Source organism: Sturnira hondurensis, unplaced genomic scaffold (genome assembly GCF_014824575.4).
Source record: "Sturnira hondurensis isolate 20B ecotype Veracruz unplaced genomic scaffold, ASM1482457v3 Scaffold0001074, whole genome shotgun sequence".
Taxonomy (NCBI): domain Eukaryota; kingdom Metazoa; phylum Chordata; class Mammalia; order Chiroptera; family Phyllostomidae; genus Sturnira; species Sturnira hondurensis.
In genome coordinates, this window is record NW_028073705.1 from 3,062,889 (window position 1) to 3,080,418 (window position 17,530).

General features: G+C 39.1%; 1 protein-coding gene across 3 annotated transcripts in view; it reads left to right on the plus strand.

Annotated features, from left to right (window-relative positions):
• VWA8 (von Willebrand factor A domain containing 8) overlaps positions 1–17,530 on the plus strand; it is a 406,775-nt gene that overhangs the window by 320,971 nt on the left and 68,274 nt on the right. The window lies entirely within an intron of this gene.

Sequence of the window (17,530 nt, forward strand, 5' to 3'; positions counted from 1 at the left end):
ACTGTATATACACCGTCCTCTCAAACACCACTTAGGTCCTCTCACGCACTCTTTGTTTGACTAAAATCTGCCTCGTATAGATGTCTAACCTCATTCTCTATCTACACTAAACTTACAGCTAAAAATGACATTAAGACAGGTCAATATAAGTTGAAAGTGGAGTACAAAGTATGTTTCTTAAACCCAGGATTCTGCTAAACTACTTCACATGGCCGCACAACTAGAATACTACACTGTGTTAGGACTGGGGCACAATGATGTCAGTGGAAGGATAAAGACATGAAAACATTCCTAAGTGTCGTGAGAATTATAATAACACAATAGAAGACAGTACAAGCACTGAGAGGACACAAGGGAAGGTCTGGTTGCCACCCCACTCACCCCAGTTCTGCCCCAAGCCCCAGATTAATTCAGTGTCTCTGTGGGTTGTGTTGCGTTCTCCCCTCTCTCCTGTGTATGGTCACCTTCATTGCCTAGTGACCATGTCATGGTGCTCAGAGCCAAACACACACCACTACATGTGCCCAAGGTCATGCTGCCTCCTGCCCTCAACCTGCCTGGCTACCAAAGACTGGCCCAGCCGAAGCAATCCTCAAATGAGGCACAGAGGGAGATGAGTGGGATGCGGCTCAGGGAACCATGGGAGGCAAATGCCAATGGGTCTTGTTGGAATGCCTTCGACACTTCTGTCCTTGAAGGAGCATGAGCATCAGGATGTAAATGGAAAACAGGCAGATTCACACTGTTAAAGAAACTTGTGACACATGGATGGATATAAACTAAAGGAGGGGATGGTGGGGGAGGGTTGTGCATGGTGGAGGGGAATGAAGGTAGGGGAAATGGGACAACTGTAATGCTAAGACAATGGAGAAAATGACAAACTGGTCTCTGTTTGCTTATCAGAACCCCTAATTAATTACAGTCACTATAGGAATTGTTTGTTTCTATATAATTATCATGTAGCTCAATGTCAGTGATACATGACATAAATTGTTATCATACTAACTATGCTCCAAATTTCATTAGAAAGCTTTACCCTTTGATATTCAGTGTCCTAAGTTTGGTGCCAACATAGAGCATCAGCCTGCAGACTGAGCCTTCACAACCTACAACTAAGAGAAGGTTTCACCTTACAAGAGCTAATAGTATTTTTTTCTTTTACCCCAAAGTTCCGGCTCTCCAACTTGCCTCCTTAAGTTCCAGGAGAGCAGTTATCAGATTTCTGTGCATTTTCAGTTATCAGCACTGAGCCATATTCTACAGCTTTGAAATGACCGCAAGGGCAGTGTCAGTAATGCAGTCGTTCATTTATTCATCAGACACTTAACTGAGCTTCTGTGATACTCAGAGTTCCTGTGCCAGGAGCTGACACAATAGGAAGCGTAAGACCCAGTTCTGTGCTCTAGTCCAGAGCCTGGAATCAATGCCGCCTTGCATTCTGGCCATGCTCCCACACTCCCCACGGCACTCCCCGTGATGCACCATGGTGCTATTGATCACTAAAATACGTTTTTTTAATATATTTTTATTGTTGTTCAGTTACAGTTGTCCCCACTCCCCCCACCCATTGCTCTCCCCTGCCCCGTCCAACCCCTGCTCCCAAAGACAATCCCCACCCCATTGTCCTTGTTCATGGGTCCTTTGTACATGTTCCCCTGCTTTCCCCTATTATCCTGCTCATCCGCCCTTCTGTATCACTGAAATGCTTTCTTTAAAAAAAGTATATGTATATGGATGCATACCTATACACAAATACATAAACATACCATAATAAAAGTGTTCACTTTATGTTTACTTAATAGATGCACTGTGGCCGTATTGCATGTGGCCTTTTACAGTCTCAGCCCATTTGAACGAGTGTAGCACATGGAAGCTCTCCTCACACAGTAAGCCTTAGAGCCCCAAACCATGAGTGCTCGCAGCTGACGAGTGATGCAGCACACTGTCCTGAGGGCTGCAGGTGTGTGGAGCATGGAGCTTACTCCTTACCGTCTGGCCCCTCCTCATGCCACCGTTGTGCTGTGCTGAATGGTTTTGACCCATGGCAGCTATCAAGAAGTGTGTGAGGATGCTGGGCCTGTTGGAAGCAAAGGAACACTTTATTGCTAGATATGAAAAAACAGGCTTTACAAGAATTCCATGTGCCTTGAAGAATTCATTGAGAAAGCTGGGTAAACATTAATAGGCAATGGCTTTAAATAGGTATTATAGTCTGGGATGGTGAAACAATTGTATGGAGGATAGTTGGAAGAAATGAAGATTAGTGGCAAAATGTGATTTCAGCAGAAACAAACTAAATGGAAAACGAATTGCCCATGGTTGTTGCGGGAAGCACATTTCCACGGGGAATATGCTGTAATAACCGGCCCAGCACTGATTCAGTTAGTGTCCCTATTTTCTGAAATGAATTTCCCATGCTGAATGCATTTGCGTGGAGCTGTGGTCAGTGCTTCCAGGCGTTTTTAGAACCTGGGTCACATTAAACCCGTTTTTGCTTCTACCCCTCTAGTGGGAGGATGGTTTTTCTACCCACCCTTCCATCTCCTGGCTACACTTGATACCTTAGAGCACTCTGCTGACGTGGAACGCGCAAGAGCTTTAAAATTGCCAGGTAGGCTTTGTGCTTCAGAGAGAGCACACAACCCCAGCATTAGGCTGACGTCATTTAGCTTCAGGAATGATAAAAGCACATGGCAGGGTGTTTCTGTGCCAGGGCCACCTTGCAAATAACAAAACCAAAGCGTTTTACAATGCTTGCTGCGGCCGAGGCAGCGCTGCCCCACTACCCTCCTTGGCAGTGGAGATCTCTGGCCAGGCTTGCAGCCACCCTGGTGTTGCCTGTGAACCTTTTGGTGGGTCTTTAAAATAGAAAGGGTAGGATGTGAAAGACCCGGCAGTTTGCCCTACCCCCGCTGTCTTGGGATTTAATGAGCAGTTGTTTTTGTGAGAATGTTAAGAATACTGAACGAGCTGGTGTGAAGTGATGGCAGGAAGGTCATCCATGCTCCATATTCTCAGATTTTCCACAAACCTTCATCTTTTTTTTTCCTATTTGAATTGAAATAGGAAAGAAATGAATATAGGAAGTACTCTAAGTTAAGTGAGAGGTTGCCATGGATGGATTCTGCAACCTCATAGTTGCACTTTGACAGCCAAGCAGACAGCTCTGTCCGGGCCAGAGCACAAGGACAGGGAGCACCACCACCAGCTCGGAGGCTGCGGCAGGGCTGCCTGTGAGGGGCCTGGCCGGAGACTGAGCTGAGGCTTAGGAAGGAATCTGAGTCAAGCTGAGGGAGGTGCAGGACGGGGCTTTCAGAGCCAAAGGGCCCATTTGTTCCCTCCTCTGTTAGACGGCTCTCTGCTGACCAGTGTCTGGGCTCCGCTGTGCTGTTTGCCAGTTATGGGCTGGCAGGCAGAGCAGGGGAAGGGTCCCAGCACGCACCCCGCTGACAGCTTATTGTGGAGAGGATTATGTGCAGAAGGTGTAATTCTTATTATTATTATTTTATTCTTATTCTTATTCTTATTATTCTTATTCTTATTTATTCTTATTCTTATTATTCTTATTTTATCCCAAGCAGCCTCCCACACAGCATTTAGTACATATATATACTAAGCTCCTCTTATGTTCAAGAATGTATATATAGCCACTAATAGTATATATACTACTATCAGATAATAATAAATAAAGTATTCATAAATTGATATTTTGCCCTCCTTTTAGCCCAAGTTTGTGAAATTCATAACGCTTCGTTCATTTTAATCAGGCTCAGAGTTTGATTAAAATACTGTTGCACAGTATTGGACCTAGTGAAAAGGGTCATTCCAGTGAAAAAGTCCTTTGTTAGAAACTACAAACTCAAATAGAGAAATGACACAGGATGCATAAAGGGGCGTGTTCCAGAATATCACATCAGATAGAGGAAGGAGGATGTTTTGGGTTATAGTTCCAAATATCTTAAAATATTTACCAAGCATATCACTTGTGCCAAAAACACAAAATATGCATGTCTCTAGAAGTGTCCAAGCAGGAAGGAGGAGGATAAGACAGAATTGGGTTGAGTTTTGGAAAGTGGGCAAAGGGCTCCAGCCCAAAGTGAGGATGGAGGGGCTGCTGGTGGACAAAGGATAAGAACCCTTTCTCTGCAGGAGACTTTACCCGCCCTTCAGAGCAAGATCTGCTGCAGGACAGACTGTGGATGATACAGTCCACTTCTCACCTCTAATGTCGCAATTGCTCTGATAAGTATCTGTCTGTGATGTCCCATTGCCCCACCCTGTACCCCATTCTTCCACCTCTGCCTGCTTGCTGATTCCTAGACATTCAAAGGAAAGACTCTATTTCTCAATTAATGATAAAAGCACTTGCAATGTGAATGTCCCTTGGGGTTAATTATTTAGTATGAATGAATATTAGCTATGGTTTAATTTTTTAATATTAATGATCAAAAATCAAAATTCTTTCCTGTATTCTGAGAGTGAGGAGGAATTAAAGAGGGCAAGCAGTCATTGAATATTTGAAAGCAAATGTTGCTACCAGCCAGGGAAGAAATGAAGATCAATTGTATGCTTGATGGCTTTGTCAGAGATTAAAAATGAAATATACAGATGCTGCCTATGGACAAGGTATTTTTTTGTCATGCATTATCATTGTAGAAGCTGCATGTTACTTAAGAAAATTGGGTGAAGGTCAGCTTTCTTTTTAGCCAGTTTTCTTCATATGAAACCATCATTTTTAGGGACATATTAATGTTACTTTCACTGTATCTATGAAAGAAATTTCTAACTTGTGAGTAATAATAACCTGAGACAATAATGTTTTAGGCAGCTGTTTTTAGTACTTTATTATGGCCTGTATCTCCCTGTGCTGTGACCTTGTTCCCCTTATCAATATCCTCCTGGAAGCATAGATCCCGTTTTGTGAATCTGTATTCCAATGAGTAGCAGATGTATCATAAACATGCACAGAAGTGTTTGAATAAGAGAATGAATGAATGAATGAATGAATGAATTCAATTGCCTGCTAGTCAAGAAAATTGTAGGCAACTGTAATAAGTAGGATTTCTGTCTGATATTACTATGGCAACTTTTGATATCAGAAAACTCGATGCACATCTTCTTGTTAGAAGTAGGACACCCTCTAAAAGGTGAAGATAATATCATCTGTCCAACTGCCTCTCAGTCACCCTTTAATACAATAATCAGCTAGTTTTCATGCAAGTGACTCCAAGTAGCAGAAAATCCAACCAACTAGCTTAAACTATAAGGACATTTATTATTTGCTTATGTCAAAGGTCAGAGGTGAGTGACTCCGAGCTGGTTTGAAGCAGCTCAGCAATGCCACCAGGCACGTAGGCTCCTCTACCCATTCTTCTGCCACCTTCTTTTGTTGCCACATGGTCAACAGATGGAGACAACAGCTCTAGGCATCACATCCTCACTGTGTCCCAAAGCATCAAGTGCCTACATGTCGAAGGGGAGGGAGGGTGGTGCATCAAAGGAGTGAGAGCTCCTCTTTTACCTGGGAGAAAAGCTTTCCAGAAGTCTCCTGACAGACTTTCTCTTACATCTCAGGTCACATGCCTTACCCTAGATCTATCAGTGGCAAAGGGGAGCTGGATCGCTCTGCTTAATTCCAGCCAACCATGATTCCCCCGACTTCCATTTAAAAGAGGAAAGAGGGAGTGGGTGTTGGGTAGGCGATGTGGAGGGTCTGCTGAGCTGCACCAATCTCTGCTGGAAAATGGGAATCAGCTGTGCCGCTCAGTCATGCCTCCAAGGGCTAACTTTTTTCCAGGGATGTGTTCTGGCAGTCTGTATCATTTCACTGATGGTTTTTAAAAATTATAAGCTTGAGAAGGAGCCTAAAATATATTGGCCTTGTCCAGAATTCCAGGGCTTTTAGTGAGTCATGTCCCTTCCCTGTTCTAGCTTTGGGTTGGTTTACTCTTCAACATTTTCATGAGTTATCATTTACAACGTCCCTGGTGTTTTCCATTTTAATTCATATGAAAGAGAATAACAATTTTTAGGATTATGGCATAATTACCTAACTGTGTCAGCTATGAGAAATACATCCGAGGTATCAGCATGTGCATCAGTTGGCTTCAAAATATGTAACAGTTCACAAGATTCTGTGGTTTGAGGAAAGTTGTGATCCATTTCAGTGAGCAAATAAAGTAAGGTCTATTTCAGTAATTGGAGTGACTTATTTGAGCTCTTTCTAGGTGAAACCATTAGCCTTGGGATGAGGAAATGCATTCCAAGTCCTCAACACATACTTCAGGCCGCTCAGCAGTTCATCAGCTCTCTAACCAGTGGTTCTGTCTGTCCCCAGGAAACAAGCTTCCTCAAATGATTGGCCTTGCCTACTATCTGTTTCAGTTTCTGTCCTGGGTCCGACTGGTGTCTTTCATAAATCATTGTCATTTCATGTAAGAGATGCCCTAAAATGGCTTTGAAAATATTTCTGCAGATGTGTTCTTCCCACCCACCTAAGGAGATATATTCCCGTGAGAATTCCTGGATTTTTTTGGTATGTGTTTCTCCGGAATAAATCAGGATGGTATTTGTCAGTTTTGAAACATCTCTAGACTCCCAGGTGGGGCTGGTGTGGGGCTGCCATCTTGACAGTGTGACCAGTGCCATTCCCAGCAGATGGCCTGGCAAGACACACCGGTGACAAACAACACATTAGTTCATTTCTTCCCAGAAATCTCACAGCCAATTTTCTGCCTCCCTGTTGGCCCATTGTAAGTATCTCTGTGACTTCAAGAGCATGATTTGGGAGGTAACTGAACTGGAGTAGTTTGAGGGCCTTTTTCCTTTGTCTTGTGCCATCATTTTTAGTAATGGTTCTTAACAGGCTATTATTTTCTTACAACAGAATTACTAGATTGTGTGAAATGTCTAAAGAAGATAAATAATTTTTATGAAAGTAAAGTTACCAGACACACACACTCCCTTTCTCTACCTCTTCTGAAGTTTTTCACTTGCTATTTAAACAGTACACCTTAACACAAGCACACACACACAGACAGACCAGAGTGAGGAATGGTATTCAGAACAGTTATTTCAGTAATTCTGCCACTGTTCTGACTATTTTTGTACTTTATCTTTCAGAACTGGCCTGTAGAATAGTCATAACTCTCATAAGCAAACTAATCTCATCATTGCATAATTGTACCTGGTTTTGACTAAAACTCCAGCTCATCACCAAGCCAGATTTGTAATCATTGAATCAGTCAGAGCATATTGGTGCTAGGTGGCATGGTAGACATCATTGAGTTCAAACCCATTAGTTTCTGATAAGAAAGTTGAGGCCCAGAGAAGCTAGCTAATTGACTTACCAAAGGGTACATGTATAGCAAATTAGCAAATAGTTTATATCAGAAATCAACTACAAGTATCCTTTGGCTGTTTGTTAAAAATAAAATCTATTTTTAAAGAACACATAATTGCCACTATTAGAGATATTAAAAAATAATCCACCATGGGTTCTGCAGATCCTTCCAGAAGCAGTCCACAGTGTTTTAAGCAATGACAGTACTACTATTATAGATGTATACAATATAAGCTTACAATAACTCTGTCTCCATGAGTAAACTCCATTATGTTTGTTTAAAAACAGACTGAAATCATAACATTTATACAGATTTCTTCTTTTTATTTTTCAATTACAGTTTACTTTCTTTTTCCTGCCAATGTTCTCCTCTAGGACTTTAATGGTGTCACGGCTTATATTTAAGTCTTTTATCCACCTTGAATTTATTTTGGTGTATGGTGTAAGTTAGTGCTCGAGTTTCATTTTTTTGCATGTAGCTATCCAGTTCTCCCAACACCATTTGTTGAAGAGGCTATCTTTACCCCACTTTATGTTACTGCCCCCTTTGTCAAATATTAATTGACTGTAGAGAGTTGGGTTTATTTCTGGGTTCTCTGTTCTATTCCATTGGTCTATGTTCCTGTTTTTATGCCAGTACCAGGCTGTTTTGATTACAGTGGCCTTGTAATACAGTTTGATATCAGGTATTGTGGTCCTTCCTACTTTGTTCTTCTTTCTTAACATTGCAGCTGCTATTCGGGGTCTTTTATGGTTCCATATAAATTTTTTAATTGTTTGTTCTATGTCTGTGAAATGTGCCATTGGTACTTTAATAGGTATTGCATTGGATCTGTAAATTGCTTTGGGTAGTATGGACATTTTGATGATGTTAATTCTTCCAATCCATGAACACGGTGTATGTTTCCATTTGTTTGTGTCTTCCTTGATTTCTGTCTTCATTTTTGTGTAGTTTTCTGCATACAGGTCTTTTACCTCCTTGGTTAGGTTTACTCCCAGATATTTTATTTTTGTTTTTGCTATATTGAATGGGATTTTTTTCTTGATTTCTGCTTCTGCTGATTCATTGTTAGTATACAAAAGTGCCTTTGATTTCTGGATATTGACTTTGTAACCTGCTGTTTTTCCAAATTCATTTACACCAATCCCAAAGAACATATGCACCCCAATGTTCATAGCAGCACAATTTACAATAGCCAAGAGTTGGAAGCAACCTAGGTGCCCATCAGTAAATGAATGGATCAAAAAACTAGGGTACATATACACAATGGAATTTTATGCTGCAGAAAGAAAGAAGGAGCTCCTACCTTTTGCAACATCATGGATGGAACTGGAAAGCATTATACTGAGTGAAATAAGCCAGGTGTTGAAGGACAAATATCATATGATCTCACCTTTAACAGGAAGCTAAACAACAAAACAATGAAGCAAGCAAAATATAACCAAAGGCACTGAAATAGAGAGCAGGCTGACAGTGACCACAGGGGAGAGGGGAGGAAATTTCAGGGAAAATAGGGGAGGGATTTAGAGGAACAAATATAAAGGATACATGGACAACAANCTATTTTCTGTGCCTTCTCCCCTCTTCTCCTCCTCCCACCCCCCTGTTTCTAACCTTCCATGTGTTCTTCATTTCTATGGTTCCATTCCTGATCTAGCTGTCCTCTTGGTTTGCTTTTGTTTTAGGTGTGGTTGTTAATAACTGTGTGTTTGCTGTCCTTATTATATTTTGTTCTTTAGATTCCACATATAAATGAAACATGATATTTGTCTTATTTCAATGAGCATAATACCCTCTAGGCCATTCATGCTGTTGCAAATGGTAATATTTCATTGTTTTTGTGGCTTTTGTAATATTCCATTGTATGTATGTACAACAGCTATTTTTATCAACTTGTTTATTGATGGGAATTTGGGCTGCTTCCATATCTCAGCTATTGTGAATAATGCTGCAGCAAACACAGGGGTGCATATATTATTTTTAATTAGTGTTTTTGGTTTCTTCAAATAAATACCCAGAAGTGGCATCACTGGGTCATAAAGCATTTCTATGTTTAATTTTTCTGAGGAAACTCCATAATGTTTTCCACAGTGGCTGCACCAGTCTGCATTCCCACCAACCGTGCACTAGGGTTCCCTTTTCTCCACATCCTCTCCAACACTTGTTGCTTGTTGATTTATCGATGATAGCCATTCTGACAGGTGTGAGGTGATACCTCATTGTGGTTTTAATTTGCATTTCTCTGATGACTAGTGATATTGAGCATCTTTTCATATGTCTATTGGGCATCTGTATGCTCTCTGGAGATGTGTCTGTTCAGGTCCTCTGCCAATTTTTAATTGAATTGCTTAATTTTGGGGTGTTATGTAGTATGAGTTCTTTATAAATTTTGGAGAGCAACCACTTATCAGATTTATCATTGTGAATATACTCTTTCATTCATGAGGTTGTCTTTTTATTTTGTAGATGATTTCCTTTGCTCTGCAAAACTTTTTTATTTGAAGTAGTCTCACTTATTTATTTATTTTTCTTTTGTTTCCCTTGCCAGAAGAGATATGTCAGAAAAAAAAATGTTGCTAAGAGAAACATCACAGATATTACTGCCTAGGTTTTCTTCTAGGATTTTTATGGTTTGAAGTATTATATTTCTTTAATCCATTTTTCCTTGTTCTTGTAAACAGTATAAAGAGTTGGTCTAGTTTTATTTTTGTTGCAAGTATCTCTGTCCAATTTTCCCTACACCATGTGTTGAATAGACTGTTTTTACCCCATTGTGTGACCCTGAAGTATAGTTTAATACCAGGTAGTATGATTGCTCCAACTTTGTTCTTCTTTCTCAAGATCACTGAGGTTGTTCCAAGTTTTTGCAGTTTCATATAAATTTTTGTATTATTTGTTCCAGCTCTGTGAAATATGCCATTGGTATTTTGATAAGAATTGTGTTGAATCTGTAGATTGCTATGGCTAGTATAGACATTTTAATGATTTAAATTTTTCCTATCTGTGGACATAGTATATGCTTCCATTTATCTGTATCATCATAAATTTCTTTCTTTAGTATCTTACACTTTTTTGAGTACAGGTCCTTTACCTCCTTGGTTAAATTTATTTCTTGATGTTTTTAATGTGATTGTAAATGCAGTTGGTTTTTAGTTTCCCTTTCGGTAGTTCATAAATGGTGTATAAAAATGCAACTGACTTCTGAATATTTATTTTCTATCCTGCTACTTTACTGAATTCATTTATCAGTTCTAGTAGTTTTTTGGCAGAATCTTTAGGGTTCTATATATACAGTATCATGTCATCTGCAAATAATGACTGGTTTACTTGTTCTATTCCCATTTGGCTGCCTTTTCTTCTGTTCTGATCACTGTGACTAGGACTTCCAGTGCTATGTTGAATGACTGGCAAAAGTGAGCATCCCTGTCTTGTTTCTGATCTTAAGGAAAAAGCTTTTAGTTTTCCCCAATTGACTATGGTGTTGACTATGGGTTTGTCATATATAACCTTTATTATGTTGAGGTATGTTCTCTGTATTCCCACTTTCCTAAGAGTTTTTATTATAAATGGGTGCTGGATTTTGTCAAATGTTTCTCTGCATCTATTAACATAATCATATCATTTTTATCCTTCATTTTGTTTATATGGTGTATCACATTAATTGATTTACAGATACCGTATTAACCTTGCATCCCCAGAATGCATCCTACTTAGTAATGATATATTATATTTTAATGCTTTGCTGGATTCACTTTGCTAATATTTTGTTGAGGATTTTTGCATCTATGTACATCTGGGATATTGGTCTATAATTTTCTTTTTTAGCAGTGTCTTTACCTAGTTTTGTAATGAGGATAGTGATGGACTTATAAAAGGAGCTTGGGAATCAGTTCTTCTCTTGAATTTTTTGGAATAGTTTGAAGGGAGAAGTGTTAGTTCTTTGAATGTTCAGAAAAATTCACCTGTGAAGCCATTTGATCCAGGACTTCTGTTTGCTGCAAGTTTTTTTATTACTACTTCAATTTTACTAGTTGTAATCAGTCTGCTCAGATTTTCTGTTTCTTCTTTATTTAGTTTTAGAAGATTATATGTTTCTAGAAATTTATTCATTTCTTCCAGATTATACAAGTCGTTGGCATATAGTTATTTGTAATATTTTCTTATAGTCCTTTGCATTTCTCTGGTGTCTATTGTTAGTTCTCCTCTTTCATTTCTGATTTTATTGATTTGGGTCCTCTCTCTTTTCTTGATCATTTTGGTTAAAGGTTTATCAATCTTGTTTATCTTTACAAAGAACCAGTTCTTGGGTTTGTGTGTGTATATATTTTTGAGATTCAATATCATTTATTTCCACTCTGTTCTTTATCATTTTCTTTCTTCTGTTCACTTTGGGCTTTGTGTTCTTTTTCTCAATTCTTAGGTATACAGCTAAATTGTGTATTTGAGATTTTTCTTGCTTCTTGAGGTAGGCCTGTATTGCTATGCATTTCCCTCATGGGACTGTTTTTGCCATGTCTCATAGATTTTGTGTTGTTATATTTTCATAACAAGATATGAAAATACCTTCATTCATCTCAAGGTAACTTTTGATTTCTTTCTTGATCTCATTGTTAGCCCATTCATTGTTTAATATCATGTTATTTAGCCTCCATGAATTTGTGTTTTTGTCAGTGTTTTTTCTTATAATTGATTTCTAGCATCATACCATTGTGGTCAGGGAACATGTTTGTGTGATATGATTTCAATCTTCTCAAATTTAATAGAGACTGTTTTGTGTCCGGACAGGTGGTCTATCCTAGAAAGTGTACCATGTGCATTTAAAAGTAATGTATATTCTGCTGCTTAGGAGTGAAATGCCCTGAAGATATCAGTTGAATACATCAAGCCTAGTGTGTCATTTTAGGCTGCCAATGCCTTGTTGATTTTTTGTCTTAAAGTTTTATCCATTGATGTCAATGGGGTGTTAAAATCCCATACTATGACTGTATTAATGTCATTCTCTTTATGTACATTGGTTTTCTTTATATATTTTAGTGCTCTTTTATTGGGTGCATAATTTTTATATGGGTTATCTTCTTGTTAGATTGATCCCTTTATCATTATTTGTCCTTCCCTTCATTATAGTCTTTGTTTTAAAGTCTATTTTTCTCATATAAGCATTGCTAGATCAGCTTTTTTTCATATCTCTTTGCAGGGAATACCTTTTTTCATATCTATATTTTCAATCTGTATACCTTCATTATGTAGTGGATTTCTTGTAGATGGCCTATATTTAAGTCTTGTTTCCTTATCTTTCAGCTCCCCTATGTCTTTTTATTGGAACACTTAATCCATTTACATTTAAAATGATTATTGACAGGTAAGTATCTATAGCCATTTTATTCTTTATAATTATGTTCCTCTTTTTTCTTCTTAAAACCTTTTAATATTTTTTGTAATACTAGCTTGGTGATAATGAACTTTTTAGCTTTTCCATGTCTGCAAATCTCTTCATTTTGCCTTCAATTTTTTAATTCTTTATTTAACCTTAATTATATATTTTTCTCATTACTGTTTAGTCCCCTTACACCCTCCTCACCCCAGCAGTCACCACACTGTTGTCTGTGTCTATGAGTCCTTTTTCCTTTTGGCTCAATTGCTCCACCCCCTAACCTCCCAACTAGCTGTCAACTGTTCTCCCAAGTAGCTGTCAACTGTTCTCTATGAAACTTTCTTTCCTTTGGATGTTAGTTCAGTTTGTTCATTGGATGCCACATATGAGTGAAATCATATGGTATTTGCCTTTCTCTGACTGACTTATATCACTTAGCATTATATTCTCCAGGTCCGTCCATACTGTTGCAAAGGGTAAAATTTTCTTGTTTTTTATAGCCCAGTAGAATTCCATTGTGTAAATGCCCCATGGTTGTTTTATCCACTCATGTATTGATACTTGGGCTGCTTCCATATCTTGGTGATTGTAAATAATGCTGCAATGAATATAGGGATGTTTATGTTCCTTTGAATTAGTGTTTTGGGTTCCCTCAGATATATTCCCAGAATTTGGATCAGTCAGATCCATTTTTAATTTTTTGAGGTTATTTCCATATTGCTTTCCACAGTAGCTATACCAGTCTGCCACCAACAGTGCAAAAGGGTTCCCCTCTCTCTGTTTGCCAGTGCTTATTTTTTAATTTATTTACGATAGCCATTTTGACAGGTGTGAGATGGTATTTCATCATGGTTTTGATTTGCATTTCTCTGATGATTAGTGACATTGAGCATCTTTTCATATGTCTATTGGCTATCTGTTTGTCCTCTTTAGAGAAGTGTCTATTCAGGTCCTTTGCCAATCTTTTAACTGGGTTGTTTGGTTTTTTTTGGTGTTGAATATGTTCTCCCATTCTGTGGGTTGTCTTTTTATTTTGGTGATGATTTCCTTTGCTGTGCAAAAACTTTTTAGTTTGATGAAGTTCCATTTGTTAATTTTTTCATTTGTTTCCCTTGCCTGAGGTAATACATCTGATAAAATATTTCCATAAGCAGTGTCCAAGATTTTGCTGCCTATGTTTTCTTCTAGGGTTTTTATAGTTTCAGGTCTAACATTTAAGTCTTTGATCCATTTTTAATTTATTGTTGTGTGTAGTGTAAGAAAGTGGTCTATTTTCATTTTTCTGCATGTATCTGTCCCATTTTCCCAATACCATTTATTGAATAAACTGTCTTTAGCCCATTTTATGTGCTTACTTCCTCTGTCAAATATTAATTGACTCTAAAGGTGTGTGTTTATTTCTGGGCTCTCTGTTCCATTGATCTACATTGTCTGTTTTTATGACAGGCTGTTTTGATTACTAAGGCCTTGTAGATGGTGTGAATCCTCCAACTTTGTTCTTCTTTCTCCAGATCACTGTTGCTATGCGGGTGCTTTTGTGGCTCCACATACATTTTTGAAATATTTGTTCTAGTTCTATGAAATACATCATTGGAATCCTGATAGGAATTGCATTGAATCTATAGATTGCTTTGGGTAGTGTGGAGATTTTATTGATGTTAATTCGTCCTATCCATGAATTTGGTATGTGCTTCCACTTATTTGTATCTCCTTCAATTTCTTTCTTCAGTGTCTTACAATTTTCTGAGTACAGGTCTTTTACATCCTTGGTTAGGTTAATTCCTAGGTATCTCTTTTTGTTTAGGTATTCCAATACCTAGGAATACCTAATTCCTAGGTATTCCTAGGTTCATCTTGTCTGGTACTCTCTGTGCTTCCTTGGATATGTGTGTCTTTTTTCTTCACCAGGTTAAGGAATTTTATAGCCATTATTTCTTCAAATAGGTTCTTGATCCCTTGCTCTCTCTTCTCCTTTTGGGCCCCTATGATGCACATGTTATACTTGATGTCCCAGAGGTACATTAACTGTCCTCATATTTGTTTACTTATTTATTTAATTGCTGCTCTGATTGAGTATTTTCTGCTACCTTGTCTTACAAATTGCTGATTTGATTCTCTGCTTCATGTAACCTGATATTGATTCCTTCCTATATGTGCATATATTTTATTCTTCATTTTTGCCTGATTTTTTTCTTATGGTTTCTATGTCTTTTTTTTACACTTCATATCTCTTTGTTGGAAGTTTTCACTAAATTCCTTTGGCATCCTTATAACCATTGTCTTGAACTCTGTATCTGGTAGCTTGCTTGCCTCCATTTCATTTAATTCTTTTTCTTGGGATTCCTCCTGTTTTTTCATTTGGGGCATGTCTCTTTGTCTCTCCATACTGGCTATTTCTCTGTATTTATTTCTGTGTATTAGGCAGTCTTGGTAGGGTAGCCTTATGTAGTAGGTTTTTTGAGGGGCTCAGTGGCACAGTCTCCTTGATCACCTGAGCTAGTTGCTCTAGGAATGTCCCTTGTGTTAGGTATATGAGCCCTCCTATTGAGCTTAATTACTATTGGTTTGTTTGTGGGTGGCATTTCTCCTCCAGCTGGCCATTAGGATCCTCTCCCACTGCAGTGCATGAACAGTGTGTAGCAGCTGACCCCACAAAGCAGAATTTGCCTCCACAGAGCCTTGCTCCTGCCAAGATCTTTCTTTGAGTGTGCTGCTTGTGGACCTAATTGGGTCGTGCTCTGATGAGGTCTGAATCCCACCACTGGCTGTGTTGTTTTGGGGGCTACCATGGTGGGATGCTGCCTGATGACCAGCCCTGAGCTACCTGTTTTGAGCTTCGAAGTGAGCCACAGTTTGTGGCTGCTCTTGTTGGGCCTGGGTGTACATGGGAGGGACCAAGATGTGCACCAAGGCTTTTTTCCACCAGCACGGAGCCCAGGGGCAGGTCAGCAAAAGGCCCAACACTACCTGACATCTTCCTTCACCTGGTTGTTGCCTATTAGGCTTAGTCACTGCAAGAGCCTCTGGTGGTCTGCAAGTTGTGTGAGGTAGGTTCTCAGTGAGTCATCAGGTAGCGATACAGATTCAAACTCAGAGCCAGTGCTGGGCCTGAGGCCACTCATCAACAGTGTCAGGTTCATTAAGGTCAGCTACCATTCACCAAGTGCTCTCAGACCATGGTTGTGGGCCAGAATCTTGGGGTGTCATAGGGTTCATCAGAAGCCAGCAGAGTTCATCCAGCCCAAACAGAACAAAGTTTGGTTGTGTGAGGGGAGGACTCTGCGCAGGAATGGTGGCTGCAGCTGGGCATGCAAGGGAAAAGTGGCCCCTGCCCAAGAGCCATACAGCTTAGTTTTCCCTATAGTTTGCCTGGACTTCCTATAACTTCTTCTGCACTGTGGGGCCGGGTTGGCCGCAGCCTGCTAACAGTATCGCAAAATGTAAGCTCAGTGGGGCAGGGCCAACTGTAGTGGGGAGGATAGAGCTAGCAGTTCTCCCATGGTGGGGCTGGTAGATCATCTGGCAGGGGGTGGGGGGGTGGCAGGGCTGTGGGGAGGGCATTGCTGCTCTGGCAGTGAGAGGTGGGGATCGATTTCTTAAATTAGCGAGAATAAAACTCTATCCCATTTTTAATTGTTTCTTGTTTTTCTCATTTCTCATGGAGAATATCTACAAGATGCTATAAAAATCTTCACATAGTATTTCCAGGGCTTAGGAAAGCTTGCCCTTTGCTGTCCAGTGAGATAGCCACTAGCCATATATGGGTATTTAAACTTAAATTTTATGTAATTAAATAAAATTTAAAATTCAGGTCCTCAAATATTCAATAGCCACATTGGGCTAATGGCTACTATTTTCGATACAACAGTTGTAAACATTTTCATCAACACAGAAAATCTTATTGGTTAGTTCTGGTCTAGAATTCTTGTATCACTGTACACATTTTAATTTACTGGTTTTCTCTTACATCACCTCTGGACCAGTTAGAAAGTAATGGCATGTTTTGGGAAAAGTATTTTAAAGGTTTATTTGTTCTCTAAATGTTTTTAGCTATCTGCATAGTGTAATTTTTTAAGTAGATGAAATTATATTCATTCATTTTTAGAGCATGATTATGTGTATGGAATTTATATCAATTATCATGCCCTGGCTGCTAAATTTTCTTTAAGTATGCCGAAGTTATGTCAAAAATTCTATTAATGCTGCCAAAGCTATTGACAGAAAGTTTCATTTAATTAAAATCTCTTTATAATGTCAAAAAATTTGAAATTAACTAGTCTGGGTATAAGATGATGGAACTTATGTTGAATTCATTTTTAATAGCTATTTTATTTGCAAAGACTTTTAATGTTACCTACAGACCTTTATTAATTTTAACATATGAAATGAAAAGTCCATGTCCCGACAGCGAATGGGGCGGCCTGTAGAGACTGGTCTGCCGTCGCGCTTCGGGCCCACGTGCAAGCTCCCTGCCCCCTGTGTGCGCCGTTTGAGAGCACTGACCTGTCCTCCATTTTGCATTATGTCCTGCCGACACAGTTTTCTGTGTCTTACTTGAACAGATAAATGAACATTTGATCTGATCTGCCCTGGAAATCATTACATTTGGGAACAGGCTACAAGGTTATGTTAAATGTAACTGCTTCATGTTCTTTTTATTGTAAAGTAGTGTCTACTGAACTGCCCACTGGGATTGAAATTCTGTGTGGCTGTCAGTCCTTTCGGTGAATCTGTGCTGAATGAACATAGGGATTAATGAGCCACAGGCTCTCAAAGAGGAAGCCTCAAGTGCTGCTTATTCTCTTTGTATTGCCAA